At 41.3% G+C, this 16,452-nt stretch overlaps 1 non-coding gene across 1 annotated transcript; it reads right to left on the bottom strand.

The window, feature by feature from the left end:
* Positions 1-13,033: 13,033 nt before the first annotated feature.
* On the bottom strand, positions 13,034-13,108 carry Trnam-cau (transfer RNA methionine (anticodon CAU)). Its single transcript has one exon. It is a non-coding gene; the product is annotated as a tRNA-Met (tRNA).
* Between the last annotated feature and the right edge of the window lie 3,344 nt (positions 13,109-16,452).

Below are 16,452 nucleotides of genomic sequence, written 5' to 3'. Positions count from 1 at the left end.
GCTACCTCCCCCACCTGAGGCTCAGTGCTGTGGATCACAGCAGGTGGAGCTCCCTGCCTAGGCCTGAGGACATCTGGGGAAGATCCCTGGCCTACTACCTGGTGACTGGGGCAGACTTAACATCCTGGGAAGCCCAGACTTGGCTTTCTTGGACTGCATCTGGGTTGGGATTTCAGGATTTTCTTTTCAGAGACCCATAATTGCTTGAGAGATGAGGAGAAAAGATGATATAAAATTATTCTTTGAAAGTATCAGTTTGCTTCTCAGTCAAGCTACCCCAGTGTGTTCACCTCCCCCATCCCAGAAGATAGCCAGGCCTTTGTGTTCCGGGCCTGCCACGGGGTGCCTTTGTGTGGCACTGCAGGAAGTAGCGGTTGCCAAGCACCGAGAAGACACCCCTCCTCCTGGCTTTTGTTTTGACTAGGCCAGGGCTGATTGAGGGGAATTACTCCGCCCGAAAAGGGAGAAAGAATGGGGAGAGTGCAGGGTTGAAAAGACCTCAGCCATTGTAGAAATGGGAGGTTTTTGAGAGCTCCAGTCCAGAATGAGGAGGAGAATGGGGCCTTTGTGATTCCTACACCCAGAGAAGCCACTCTCCCCGCAACACACTCACCTTACCTTGTTACCTTGAGCATTTAGGTGAGGGGAGAGGGCAGAATCTCAGTGGACTGGATTCTTGGTTCACCCATAGTGGCAGCTCCTCTGCGTCCACACAGTCCTTGTGGAAATTAGAAAAAGATGCCGTTTTAGTCAGCTTTTTCACTGCTGTGACTAAATGATCTAACCAGCACAACTATAGAAGAGGAAGAGTTTATTTGAGGGCTCACAGTTTCAGAGATCTTAGTCCACAGAAGGCCGGCTCCAATCCTCAGGGGTTGAGGCGAGGCCGGACATCATGGCGGAAGAGTGTGGCAGAGGGAAGCAGCTGGCATCATCAAGACGCAAAGAGAAATGCCATTTTCCAGATACAAAATATGTACCCCATAGCCACGCCCCAATTCCTACCTTCTCCAGCCACATCCTACCACTTAAATTAATTCTTTTAGGGATTAAATCACTGAGTGGGTTAAGACTCTTACAACCCAATCATTTCTCCTCTGAACCTTCTTGCATTGTTCATTGAGATTTTGGGGGACACCTCACATCCAAACCATAACAGATGCCCCAAGACATCTTTTTCGGACTAGACTTGGTTCCCACTTGCTCCTTTACCTACACAACCGTTACCAGTCCTCCCCTCTCCTCCCAATTTATTGTCATCATTTTTAACTCTTTTTTTTTAAATTAAATTTTTAATTTTTTTAATTTGTTCTAATTGTACATGACAGTAGAAGGCATTTAGACACATTGTACACAAAGGGAGCACAACTTCTTCCTGTGAATGAACATGTCCTTTTTAACTCTTTCATTAGCTTTCCCACACCTCTTTAATTCTCATTATACACCTCCCAACTTCTGTAAATACCTTATTTTTACATTATTGGTTTTTATGGTCATTTTTCAAATTTGAATTTAATTTATTCATGCTTGTTAGCTGGGGGAAAAGTGAAACCAGAATTGGGGACAGGCAGTTAGTGTAGAAACAGGGGATCAGGGCAAATGGAGGCCATGAAAGCCACCTGCCTCTGGAAGTTGGAGGCTACCCCTGGGAGAATGGAATGTCAAGGATCTCCGGAGCCCATTGATTACCAAATTTACCTGCCCTATCAAGGACTGCAGGCAAGGAGCTGCTAATTAATGCCCCCTGGGTCCTTGCCTGGCTGAATCACTTTGGCCCTCCCCCTGCCCAACGCTTCTTACTTTATGGATCTCACCTGCAAAACCAGGCCCAGTCACATAAGCAAGAAGAAGAGATAAGGGGGGAGAGATCTGGAGAACAAGAGAGACCTTAACCTATAAAAGATGTAGGGTGAGCTCACTTCTTGGAATTCTAGAACATCATCCATGGCCCCTTCTCCCTCCCTGGAGAAGTCTGTATTATTACTACTTTTAAATAAAACTTGCTTAATATGCTTGCCTTGGGGTGCTTCTCTAGTGTTCAAACTTCAACATTAGAGGGAGCAGAACTCGTCACCGGTAAATGGTGGTATCCAAAGAACAGGTAACTGATTATCAAAGAAAAGGAAATGGGTAGACAGCACTCCCCATCACCTGATTGCTAAAAACCTCCAGGGGAGGGGAAGGATCACATCTTCCAACACAAGCAATCACCCCCTGGACAGCTGTCTTCCTGCCCTTTTGGTCACTTTCAGTCATGTAGGCAAGATGAGAGAAGGGGACATGAGAAGAAAGGAAACCTAAAATCTATAAAGTGGCAGGACATTCCCACTCCCTTGGGCATCAGCCCTGGCCCTCTCCTCTCCAAAGGAGTCTTTCTTTCTCTCTCTCTCTTTCCCTCTCGCTCTCTGTTCTATCCTTTAAATAAAACTTTGCTCATGCCTCAGTATTTCTTGAGTGTTTAATCTTCAACACCAGAGGAGCAAAGGAGACCTGATCCTGATTTTTAAGACGGGTTTCACTTGGTCTACAGGTTTATTTTTAAAAATGAGTACTCACCATGTAGCATTTATACCGGTTTGAGTATGAATATATTATTCACTGTAGAATTAAATTAAATAATACTGTTGTCACAGAGTTGGGACCTTCCAAGAAACTGAGGCAATGAGAAGACCCCCCCTTCTAACCCCGATTCTTGTGATCAAGTCAGAAAGATTTCAGACATGTCACTCAGAGTAATAGGAATGAGTTTATTGAAAAGATAGCAAAAGGGAAAGGGGACACTCTTAAGGGAAAGTTTGGGTCCTTTCAGAGAAGAGAAGGACAATGTGCCTCTCCTGCACTCCAGTTTTATTGGGGGATTTCAGAGAAGTTTCCAGAGTCCTGCCCAGGTTCACCTCTCAACTTTTGACTGACAGCAAGATGATATCAGACTCTCAAGTCTCCACTGTCACGGTGACTCTAGGTCACCTTGGCCCATGCTGACTGGTTCTAATTGGTTTCTGAACCATACCTTCTTACAGATTTTGTGATTAAGGAGAACTATTCTTATCTCCCAGAGTTTCAGGATCTGGTCACAAAAGTCTCCTAGATTCCTCCCCTTTACATTATATTGGGTCTGCATTTCTCCTGTAATGAACAGGTAGTTTGCTGAGGAATGTGATGTATCCTGTCCACTGCGGCCAGACAGGGCTGCAGGTAAGTTGCTTCTTGGAAAAGAAAGCATGTAGGGGTCAGCAGAGTTTTATACAATTTAATTAATATAAATAATTATTATTTATAAATAATTTATAAATAATTATTATAATTATTAATATAAATAATTTTATACAATTATTCTCTTAACCTCGTGTTCCCACCATCCTCATCTGTTTCCTGACACTACGTACGAGACAAAGAAATGTACTTATGTGTCACTAAAAACTGTGACACTAGAAGAAAGAATATGACCAAGTGTAGAAGTCAAATAATTTTCTTACAGTGTATCAATTGCTCAAAATTATATACTACATTTTAGATTGTTTCCTATTGAAACCCTGACTTTCTTACAGGCAAGTTAGTTTTTCTTTTACTTTCTAAATGCCTTTTTTTTTTCCCTAAGAAAAGCATATGCCTCGGACTGGGAATGTGGTTCAGTGGTAGAGTGTCTGACATGTACAAGGCCCTGGGTTCAACCCCCAGCACCACAAAAACAACAACCACAAAAAGCATATGTCTTGTCTTTTCACAAATGTCACCTAGCTTATTTCTTTTTTAAAATATTTTTTTAGTTGCCACTGGGCCTTTATTTTACTTATTTGTATGTGGTGCTAAGGCTTGAACTCAGTGCCTCACAGATGCAAGGTAAGTGCTCTACCACTGAGCTACAATTCCAGCCCAACCTAACTTCTTAATGTTTCTCAAGGTGAATCCATTGACCTCCCTTGATTTTTTTTGTTTCAACTGGAGCGGGTTGCTTTTAAGGTCTGCTGCATAATCTTCGCCACTGTAATAGGGAAGACGCAGATGGGAGTGGTGGAAACATGGAATTAAGGGAATAATTCTATAAACCGGGCCATAGTGTGGCCCCTTACATGCTTTCTCTTTTAAAAGCAATTTACCTGCAGTCCTGCCTGGCTTGAGTTAACAGGATATTACAATCCTCAGCAAACTTCCTATTATCTTAAGGAAAAATGCAGGCATAAAATGCCAATAAGGACACAGTTACCCTGACGGTGTGGACTTTTGTGACCTTTACCCAAACCAGATCCCAGAACTTAGGGAAATAATTCCCCGTAATCATAAAATCTGTAAGAACAAGTTTCAATTCAAATTAGTCAGCATGGGTCAAAGTGACCTAGAGTTGTCATGCGCAGTGGGGACTTAAAAGACCTGGGTGAGATTCTGGACACTTCCCTGGATCCCCCAATAAAACTGATGGGTAGAAGAGGTGTGCTGTCCCTCTCCTCTCAGAGAAGACCCACTCTCTCCCTGGAGAGTGTCCCCTTTCCCCTTTTCAATCCCCCCCTCATAAAGTCATGCCTGTTATTCTGAGCAACATAGCTAAAATCTTTCTGGAATGATTATAAGAATCAGGGTTTGAAGAGGGGTTTTGTGCTGCATTGGTATTGCAGAAGGTCCCACCCATCTAACAGTTGGCTACTCTCCTCTTTCTTGATCTCATATCTTCTCTGAATTCATTTTAACTTTTGCTGAAATATGCCTCAATATTTTTTGAAGGGTAATTGATAGAAAAATTCTTGAGTTATTCATGTCTGGGAATACCTTTATTTTGCTTTCATATATGAGTGAAGGTGAGGATTGGTATATACATCTAGATTAACGACAACTTTTCCTCAGAAATCTGAAGGCATCCAGCAATAGGACAAGAAAGTTGATGCCCATCTAATTGTTATTCCTTTTGAAGACACCTTATTCTCTTGCTGCCCACTTCTCAACATTTTTAAGCTATTTTATGTTATTATGAAATTTCAAGTCTTAGTATGAATCTTTTCCCCTCACCATCTATTAATCTTATTAAGCATTTTTAATCTAAGATGTTAGGTTTAAAAAAACATTTTAGCAATATTACCGGTATTTTTCATTTATTGTTTCATCCTCTTTATATCTCTATTTTCTATTTCTAGAACTCCTATTGACTAGGTTTTGGATTGATCCACTATATATTAGCTATCTATTGCTGCATAACAAATCACCACAAACTTAGCAACTCATAGCACACATTTACTGCCCCTCAGCTTCTGCGGACTGCACCCTCTGTTCAGGGTCTCAAAAAGGTTTCAGCTGGGCTGCAGTTTAATGTGAAGGCTTGGATGGGGAAGAATCTGCTTCCAAACTTGGCAGAATTTATTTTTCTGCAGGTACAGGGTTGAAATTCCCAGATTATTCAGGGTTGCTGGTTTGGGCTGCCATCAGCTCCTAGAGGCCAGCCTCGGATATTGCCATTGGATCCTCCCAATGTGGCTGTTTGCTTCTTCAAAACCAGCTAGGGAAAAAGAGTCCCGGGCACTAGTTTTGTAGAAGAAAAGGAGCAAACAATAAAATGATCCAGGAGAGAAGGGGAATACTAACTAGAGCAATGACCTTCCATCAACAAAAGGGGTCAAGGTGTGGTACACAAGTAGAGAGGCTGGCCATAGATAGGTAGGAGCCTAGGGGGTTTATCCATAATGAAAGAGAAAGTGGTATTGAGAATGGAGGTTAGCAGCAGGAATGAGGCTTTCTTCCCACTGAGGGGATGTGGAGAGAAGGGATGATTGACCTTGAGCAGAACTTCTTATAAATAAGTTAATGTTATTTGTCAGAAAGACAGCCACCAGGTGTCAAAATGATCAATTAATACAACCTAGAGATATATAACAATCCATACCATCACTACAGCATGAAGGCAAAATAAATAACTCTTCAGGCATGCATAGCCGAATGGACAAAATTAACTGTTTTTCCTCCTATTACTCTACTACTACTGTATCTTCACTTTTGACAGCAGATAATGTGGATTTTTTTTTTCCTACAATGAGCAATTTTCCCATCCTTTCTGGACATCAACCAGGTGTCCTACAATGCAATTCAATTCAATTCTGACAGTATCTTCCTGGAATTAGTGCAACCCCCACAGATGTAGGGCTCAGGCCCACAACCCTGTCTCCCTCTTCAGCTGCCAGTTGCAAGTCCAGATTTTGACCTCTACTTTGGACCAGTTGCTATAAATGGAAGTTCCAACAAGTTCCCGCTCAGTTTCCAAAACTTGCTAGACTAGCTCACTGAACTCAAATAAAACCCATTTACTTATTTAGACTACAGTTAATTTTAAAAGGTCACAACTCTGGAACAGTCAGATGGAAGAGTCAGGGTAAGGTATGTGAGAAGGGGCATGGAGCCCTCTGTGGGTGCACTACCCTCCAGAACCTCCATGTGTTCAACAGCCCAGAAGCTCTGCAACCCCATTCTTTTCTGACTTTTAAGGAAACTTCATTGCAAAGGAGAGATTGAGTATATCCTTGGTCATTAGTGGTCCAGTCAATCTTCAGCCCCTCCTTCGTTTCTTGTGGGAGTGGGACTGAAAGCACCAACTCTAATCACAAGGTCACCTGACAACCAACTCCTTTCCATCTGTGGGATCTTTCCAAAAGTCGCCTCACTAACATAAACCCAGGTGTGGTTGAAAGGGGTGCGTGACAATAACCAGAGGTACTCCTTTAGCAGCATTATCACTTAGGAAATTACAGTGCTTTTTAGGAGATCTGTACCAGGATCCAGGGATAGAGATCTTAATATATCACCATATCATAACAGTTCAGAAGTTTCCTACCATTCATTTTTCTGAAAAAAAAAAAAAAAAATGAGGCTATATTTTAGCAAAACCTAAAATGAATAGAAGGAAGAAGAAGGTAACAGGCCAAGATAGTTTATTGTAAATACACCTGGAATTTACAGGGTTATGTGATATGATGGGCTGAAGAACAGAAAGCTCAAAACTAAACATCTTCCTTTGAAACCAATAATTCTATACACATTGTTCAGAAAACAATTGTTAATCTAAAAAAGGAACACATTCTAACGACAGAAAAAGAGACATTTTAAAAATGGATTCTGACAGATCTGGTCTCTCCCCAAAAGAAATGCTACCTCTGTAACTGGGTCTTGATGGGTGCATGAGGTTTGGTGTTGGGTGAGATCTATGATTCAAATATTTCTGCTTCAACAATCCAATCCTTCTACACCAAAAGTGGGTAGGAGGGCAGATGTTATTGTGGAAGTGCGATGCACACGATATCTTCTCTAGGCTTTAAAACAATATTCTCTTTGATTCCCTGGGTAAAGTTTGATTTCTCCGGAATTAGTCATTCTGTTTATTCCTCCCAGTTCTTCCATTTGATCACTAATTTTGGGAAATCGCTCTTGGTTACCTGGCAACAAGCTAGCTGAGACTGATGGCTCACGCATCCCAGGGGAAAAGCTTGAATTTTCCATGTGATAGAGGCTCCCTGGCATCCAGGTGGAGGACTAGTACCCAACTCAGCTTCTCATTGTGACAGACACCTCCAAATTCTCCAGATGCTGACAGCTGGCACTTCCCAGAGGCAACCAGCACCTGAGCCCAGACTTCTTAGTGCCCAAAGCCCAGACGTTTATTTCTCATGTTCAAGATCATAGTCATGCTCACTTCACACAAAGGGAGAGCAACGGGAACTCGGGACTCCAGGGGGAGCCGGGCCCCACTGTGTATTCAGCTGCTCTTCAGATCAAGCATGACCTTCTGCAGCATGTGAGTTGCTGGGGCCCCAAGCATTCTCTGCTCCCAACTTCCACCACATGTGGCCTCTGGTTTGCCTGATCCCTTTGGTGATCCTTGGGTGTCCTTTCTGATGCCTAGATGAAGAGTTAGACTGGTATGTGGTTGGTCTGGTTTCCAAAGCAACTGTATGGGTTTTGGATGACAACTTGCCTGGGATAGGCATGCTGTTACAGTGTATGTGTGTGTGTGTCTGTGTGTGTGTGTGTGTGTGTGTGTGTGTGTGTACATACACTGAACCACAGGCTTTACTTTTGAATGGAAGCCTAAAGGAAACATATAGGCCAATTTTGTTAACAACAAGGCTGGGGCTTTGGTGTGGCAGTGTCCACTGTTGGAGCCCGAAGCTTGGTATAATAGGTCACTAGATTTCATTAGAGGTCAAATCTCTGTGGTCCCCCAACCCCAAGGAATAAACACACTACTGGCCACTTGTTTGTTGAGTGTAGGACTGGAGAAAATAGAGGGGAGGCAACCACCTCTTGCCACACGTCCCACGTGGGCAAGGAAAAGGGTTCCTGTCAGAGGGATGGCTGTGAAATTATCACTAAGAAATTCATTTATCATAAAGAAAGACAGGAGACAGAATTATCTTTTGAAGCAGGGGCATAACTGATTGAACTGTCCATAAGGGACTGGTCTAACAAAAGGGAGGAGCCGTGCTTGGTTTATTTATAGCAGTATGGATCAAAGGGGGATCCGTAGGAGCTTCTTATGTGAGAAACAGAATGGGGTGGAGTTAAGCAAGCCATTTGGCTTTAGAGAGTCATTTCCACATCCAGGGCCTGCAAACTCCAGCGGTGAACCAATCAACAGGGAAACCACATACTCCAGGCAATCTGGAACAATATTTCATAATTGCCAGTTCCTGAGAGCCAGATTTCCTTGTCTAATAGCTCAACCAAGCCTGGTTTTATTTGCAGGACGTGGATGGCACCCCACAGCCACCAACCTTGCTGTTCACTGTTCAGTAGAAAGCCTTCCAATTAACCAATCAACGCCTGCCTCTCATCTCTGCTCTTGTCCCTGCCATGGCTCAGCTTGGAGACTCCTGGGCTTGCAATGAGGAGCTCCCACCTCTATTGCAGCCCTCTCCTGATGACACCGAGGATGCCTGTCTTCTCTTTCAGTAATCCCCTATCTTCCTCTGCAGTTCAGAAGTAAACCTGTGGTCCGCCCATTGCCTGAAGTCGTTGTTTTCACCTGCTTCCTTAATGGCCACATATACTCACCAAATGTTCTTCCCTGGAAACCTAATCCCTCTATTTTTCCCATTTTTTTAAATTGATGCTTTATAATTTATACATAATGGTGGGATTTGTTGTTACGTATTTGAAAATGCACACAATAGAACAATATAATTTGGCCAATAACATTCCCCGGTATTTCCCCTTTCCTTCTCCTACTCCCTCCCCCTGGTCCCTTTACTCTGCTCTTCTGATCTCCCTTTCATGTTCATAAGATCCTCTCATCCCACTTTTTTTTTTCTTTCTTCCTCTCTAACTTCCACATGTAAAAAAAAAAACATATGACCTTTGACTTCTGAGTTTGACTTATTTCACTTAACCTAATGTTCTCTATTTCCACCCATTTTCCCGCAAAGAACATTGTTCTTCTTTATGGCTAGCTTAAACTTCATTGTGTATATACGCCACATTTTAGAAATCCATTCATCTGTCGATGGACACCTACGGGTTCCATAATTTGGCTATTGGGAATTGTACTGATATAAATGTGGGTACACACGTATTGCTATAGTTTGATGGCTTTAATTCTTTAGGATAAATACTTAGGAGTATATATGGATCATGTGGTGGTTCCATTCTTAGTCTTTCAAGGAACCTCTATACTGATCTCCATAGTAGTTGTATTAATTTGCAATCCTACCAACATGTTTTTCTCCATCTGTTCTCTAGCATTTCTTATTGTTTGTATTCTTGATTGCTGCTATTCTGACTGGAGTGAGATAAAATCTCAGTGTAATTGTGATTTGCATTTCCCTAAGTGCTAAAGATGTTGAACATTTTTTTAAATATATTTCATATATTTGGTCATATTTGTCCTTGTATTTCTTTCTTTTTTTCAGTTTAACCTTTTAATGTAAGAATATAAATGTTTTAAGAGGATGTATTTCTTCTTTTGAGCAGTCTTTGTTTAATTCATTTGTCCATTTATTAGTTGGGTTATTTGTTTTTTTGATATTAAGTTTTTTGAGGTCTTTGTCTATTCTGGTTATTAATCATGTATCAAAAGAATAACTAACAAAGATTTTCTCTCATTCTGTAGGTTCTTTCTTCACATTTTTAATTGTTTCCTTTCTGTGCAGAAGCTTTTTATTTGATGCCATCCCATTTATTAACTCTTGGCATTATTTCCTGAGCTCTAGGACTAACCTCTACGTTTTAAGTGGAGCCCGGGTTTGAAACAATAGGCTACCATAAGCTCTGCCTTTTGTGTTTGAATAGGATACAAAAATAGTACACTTTTGCTCTCATTTTTAATTTCTGCTTTAGAAGATTGAATCAAAAAGAATAGGTGGCAAATGTTCCCATATTTCCAAGTGATGTGCTGAGCCTCCTCTATAGCACTAGCAAAATAGATGATCAAAAGCATCACTCTGTGGCATGTAGGCCCTTTAGTGGCAACCTCCCTTTACCCACTCCAGACCCATTTTCATGAGACCCTCCCCTCGTCCTACCACCCACCAAGGGATGTAAGAGGTTGAAGTTGAGGAGGCTGTTCTTGTGAAACAACTGCGGGCAAGCTGAGGATTTTCCCTCCCCCATCCCCAGATATTGGGCTACCCGGAAGGATGCTTTCCCTTCACCTGAGGCCCAGTGGCAAGACCTTAGAGGCATGTGGAAAGACTGATGAGTGCTGTTAGTTTGATAATGTGTTTGACCTACAGCTATGCAGTCTAAAGTTGAAGGCAAAGCCACAGAGCAAGGAAGGAGGACTGTGGTGGAGCAGGAGGGATACTCAAGGATGTTTGAGCATACCATGGATTAAGTGAAGTATGAGGACTGCAGCTGGATCTGGATCCATCTGCTCTTGGAGAGCAGCAAGTAAGGGGTCTCCTTAGTATCAGAGCAAGGAAAACCCCTAGCATGGGGGCTTAAGGTGAGTGTTGTTGCTCTGTGCAGCCAGAGAGTGCACCATCCACTGGTGGAAGTGGGCAATGGAAGGTCCATAGGAGCTTCTGAAGAACTGATAAGAGCACTGAAAAGGTCACTTGGAACCTTCATAACCCATTCCCAATTACAGCCCCAGAGTGAGTGGTTGTGTGGACAGACTCAAGGAAAGAAGAAGGAAATTAGTTTTTCCATGGCTAGTTTCTAGTCAAAAGGAGGCCTGAACTGGGTGAAGCCAAAAACTTAACTTAAAATGTGGTTTGGAGTTTTTACTTTACATAGAACTAGATATTTCAATTATTGAAATAAATCTCACCATAAATAAATGTGAGCATATGGAGGTCTTTTCTGTATCCTACAAATTAAAAGATTCTTGAGGCCTGCCTTAGATTCTAACAGACAGAGAAATACCCCTTTGTCAGATTTGAAAGGTCAATGAAGAAGAAAAATAAAGTTGTTGCTCTCTGCTTGCACTCTATCAAACTTATCATTCCATTTTGCTTACTTCGATCTGATTTCAAAAGTACCCTTTGAGAAAAGATGAAACAGAAATAAGAGGTAGCTACTTAGATGAACATAGATAGCACCTATGAGGTCAAAGTGCTGACATGTTAATAATAAACATTTACTATTAATTCAACAAAAATTAATTGATCATCAACTATGTGCCACAGTCTGATTTGGGAGTGAATGAGTGATGCAAATATTATAATTTAGATCTGGAAGGTCCCTCAAAGGCTTATGTGTTGAAGGCTTTGTCCTCAATGCAACCATGCTCAGAAGTGGGGCTTTTGCAGTGCTTGAATCATGTGGGTTCTGACCTCATCAGTGAATTAATCCATTGATAACAGAATGCATTTTGGGATGTGATAGAAACCATAGTTGGTGGGTCATGGTTGGAGGAAGTTTGTCCACTGGAGACAAATCCTAGAAGGGTGTTTTTTGTCTCTGGCCCCCTTTTCTCTTTTTCTCACTTTCTCCTCTCTGCTTCCTGGCTGCCATGAACTGAGCCGCTTTCTTCCACCATGCCCTTCTGCCATGATATGCTGCCTTATCTTAGACCCAAAGCCATGAAACCAACTTACCATGCACTGATACCTCTGAAACTGTGAGCCCAAACAAATCTTTCCTCGTCTAAATTGTTTTTCTCAGGTATTTATTACAGAAATGAAAAACTGACTAACAGATGTGAATGAGACTGAGTCTGTGCTGCCTAAGTCAGACATGTGAACAAATAATTTCAGCACATCGTGACATCATAATTCAGGCATATATGCAAAATCATATACAAGCTTTTCCGTCTCATTTATTCTCTTGCATTTCCTACTTGAATTTCCTTAAAATTAAAATTTACTTGGGGACAGCCACCAAACCCTAATTTGGAATTTTCTAGTAGGGAAGTAGACCATAATGAAATAGCTGGTGGATTGGGGCCCAGACCATAAGAAGGTTGAACTGGATGGGCCAAAAGAGAATTTGTCTACTGCACGACTTTGCACAGAGCCAGAGCCACTGCCAAGGAATGAGTTTTGCAATAGCTATTATGCAAATTAAATCCAACTTTCTCTGATTAGAGCATGGTAAAAATTGGAACAGTAACATGTCTTTTTTCTAACACATATTTTAAAAGTCTTCTACTGAACTAAAGCTATTTCTTGAATTTTACTTTTGGATTTGGCAGACATTATGGTAAGTGAGAAGAAAATGGGCAATTTTTAAATGCTTTTGGCATTTAGTCTAGTCTTAGATAAGAATTAAAAATGAGAATAATAATAACCTAGGTTCAAAATCTTTTTCCTTGGAGTTTCTGAAATGAATACAGTATAGCTTCTGCAGTGTTTTACTTTTCAAAGGGTCTTGAGAAAGATGTTTCTTTTGTTGATTTTATTTTGTCAGATTAAGTAATACTCCCTCCTTATAAATATGGCAGTTTGGCCATTCAACTATTAAGAGATTACTTTAAATCTAAGAACCACTGAATCAACATATTTGAGTTTATTTTTCTCTGCAATAACTTTAAAATATTTGTATGGAGAGAACAGGGAGTTAGGTTTTTAACTGTTCATGTGTATTCTCTCTCTCTCTCTCTCTCTCTCTCTCTCTCTCTCTTTTGTGGGGCTGGGAATTGAACCCAGGGCCTTGTGCTCATGAGGCAAGCACTCTACCAACTGAGCTATATCCCCAATCTCATTTTAACTATTTATTTATATTTATTTGTTTGAAAATATTCTGCATTCTTCATTTTGAACCAAGTTTACCTGAGGTTAGAATTTCTCCTCTAGTTTAATAGAAATTCTTTTCTCCTTCCAATCCTGCTCTCCCATTAGCAGCTACCCTTTCAAAGTAAATTTAAATTATTAGCAACAGTTATGAAATTGATCTACAATAGTTACATGTGAGATAGATGGTGTTATTTATTCTAAATGAAATAAATCAGTCATGTTTTGGGGTGTCATTAAGAATCTGAGGATGTACATGGTGCCCCAAATGTAGAAAAGGCATCTGGTTTTCTCCATTTCATTACCACAGTTGAGACACCTGTTACCAAGTTCCCACCACTAAGTGCAGTGACCAGCATGCTGTGGGCAGTCAACTATATTTGTCAAATACATGAATGAATGCTTGAATGGTTTGTTCAGAGCAGATGGGAGGATCTGTTATCTCAGTGTCCAAGCCATGATTCTTAGTTCTTGGTGTCTGTCTGTAGGGGTCTCCCTTTTCTCCTCTGCTGGAATTCAGGACCAACTGAGAGATAGGTGTGTGAATAGTGCAGATGGGGACCACACGTCACTTTGATACTGATAAGGCTTTGCTGGGAGGGTCGTCAAATGTTTAGCTAATATTAGATCTTGGAATTCGACAGGCTCACTCACCAAGTCAGGGCTGCTCTGGGCAGCTGCATCCTCTTCCACAGGGGCAAAGCCTGGAAAACCAACAGACTAGAGCAGGGAAAATGGGGTGACATAGGACATGTAGGTCTAGTTTCTTTAAAACAGTGGTTGCTCCTTCTTCGGGAGTCCTGATAGTGATGGGTGGAAAAGTTGGGGAGATTGACTCTTGACTCATTTGTAGTCTCTCCACGTGCAGGAAATACCAAGAAAGGAAGCAAGGCACCCCACCTCGAGATGAGTATTTAGTTCCTCTACATTTAAGAGCCACCTCATGAGGGAGGGCTTATGTCTTCCTGGAAAACACGCACCTGTCCATCATGGGCCCCAAGCTACCAGTATCCCATCTTACAAGGGACTCGCCCTTCCTGTGTCCTTTCTGCTCAGTTCTGGCTCCAGTCAGCCTTTCTCCACTCAAAGCTTTTCTCTGTGGGGTTTACTCCTAAGACAAAAGCTGAACCTGAGGGTTGGTGGGGCAGACTGGTTTATTCTGAGAGCCTTCCTTCTTCTGTTTTCAGTACTGTAATAAAAAATATCCTGAAGTGATGGAACACAGAGTCTGAATCTGGTTTCTCAGGATGTGAAAGGAGGAAAAACAACTTCCATTCTTTAGGTTTCCTACAAAATTAGGGATAAAATGCACACAAATATTCTGACAATTCATTCTGCTTCCCTTGATAAAATAGCATTTGCAATTTAAATAACAAGCATTTTTGTGAGTTGTTTTAAAATTCATGGTTGATAAGAAAGGAAAGAGAGCATAGAGTTCTCTCTTCCTTTCCCTTATGCTTAGTTGAGGATTTAGCACTGAATCTCAATAATTATATGTTGACAAAGTCTTGGAAAGTTGGGACTCTGGCCAATTATAAAACAGTCAATTCTTAATGTTCTTGAAAGGTCCCTTGAAAGAGGACCTTCTGCTGGTACAAGCAGCTGCCAGCTAATAGATATCTGACTCAGTGTGATTTTCTAACAAGTCTGTAAACAGAAAGCCCAGCATCCACCTACAATTACAACTTTAACCACGGACAGGCTTTCTCCCTGGACACGCATGAGAAAACAGGTCACCTAGATACCATTTGCCAAAATCTCATGAGCACAAGGAGGAGCCAGACTTTTGCAGTTAGAACAAGGAAAGAAAGATGATAGATCTTTAAGGGCAAGAAGTCAAACCAAATCAAATCCTATCCATCCTTTGTAATTTTGACTTCTATGAGTCTATAAAATACCATTATTATTTAAGCCAATAAGTAGAAATATTTTGGAAGGAATAGTAACACCTTGACTCTGCTGCACCATAAATCTGGTTTTTAAATTCCTGTTACTAAGCAGGCTTGAAAAAAAAGTAGAATGCAAAGAAGTTACATTGTGATAAGAGAGGAGGGAAAGAAAAAGAGGAAGAAAGCAGGGGAAAGGAAGAGGAAAGAAGGAACAAAAGAAAAACAGAGGCAGCCACAATTTTTTCAGACTGAAAGAAAATGAGGGAAATCAAAACCATCCAGAGTTTTTCAGTAAGGTGAATTACTCAGTTTAAAGAATTTCCATCTTTTTCTGGGATTAAGTTCTTCTAACTACTTTTTGGTTTTAAAATATCCTTTTAAAAGAACATGGTGGAGCCGGGTACTGTGGTGCATGCCTGTAATCTCAGTGGCTCTGGAGGCCGAAAGCAATTTAGCAAGATCCTGGCTCTATATAAAATATAAAAAAGGGGCCGGGGATGTGGCTCACTAGTTAAGTGCCCCTCAGTTCAATCCACAGTACAAAAGAAAAAAAGCAACAAGGAGTCTGGGCACAGTGGTGCACACCTGTATTTCCAGTAAGTAGGGAGGCTGAGGCAGGAGGATCTTAAGTTTGAGGCTAACTCAGCAACGCATCAAGATCCTATCTCAAAATGAAAATCAAAAGGACTGGGGATGTATCTCAGTGGTAAAGCACCTGGGTTTAATTCCCAGTATCGAAACAAAAACAAAAAACAACCAAAAAGAAAGAAAGAAAACCATGATGAAGGTAGTAAGTAGCAATGACTTGGCTTTTTCCTCCTAGTTCCCCCACTTTAAATAAAAACGGGCATCTTTACTATGCTCCACTCTATTTTAGAAAAAGGTCCATTGGTCTGTGAAGTGCAAGACTAAAGAAGCACTTCATCAGAGGTTGAGAGGAGCGTCCAGAATGCATGGGAAGCAGGACCCACGTGAGACGGGGAATGGGGGATCTCACGCCCAAAGGGAAAGAATGAGAACCGGAAAGCCAAGGCCAAGAGATGGGGAGGCAGATGGGAAAAGCAGAAAGGGCCAGAGAAAAGGGAGATTTAAGGGTCTTTCTATCCCTTTCCTTCATACAATCTTTGGTTGCTTCAATGAGTGAGATATATATCACAGCGCCCACTGTGATACATACTGTTATGGAAGAAGAAAACTAATGTGCCATGTCCCACATCCATGATCTCCGTAGATCCTTACAAACTACTTTTTCATCCCCATTTTACAGATAAGAAGTCTAAATATCTGAAAAGTTTTCTGAGGTCACAGAGCCTGTAAAAAATGAAAGCCAATTTTTCACTCACTAGGAATATGAAATAATAATAAATGCTGGAAAGGATGTGGGGAAAAAGGAGCATTTATATATTGTTGGCAGGACTGTA

Source organism: Sciurus carolinensis, chromosome 7 (assembly GCF_902686445.1).
Source record: "Sciurus carolinensis chromosome 7, mSciCar1.2, whole genome shotgun sequence".
Lineage (NCBI taxonomy): Eukaryota > Metazoa > Chordata > Mammalia > Rodentia > Sciuridae > Sciurus > Sciurus carolinensis.
This window is presented reverse-complemented; position numbering and strand designations above follow the sequence as displayed.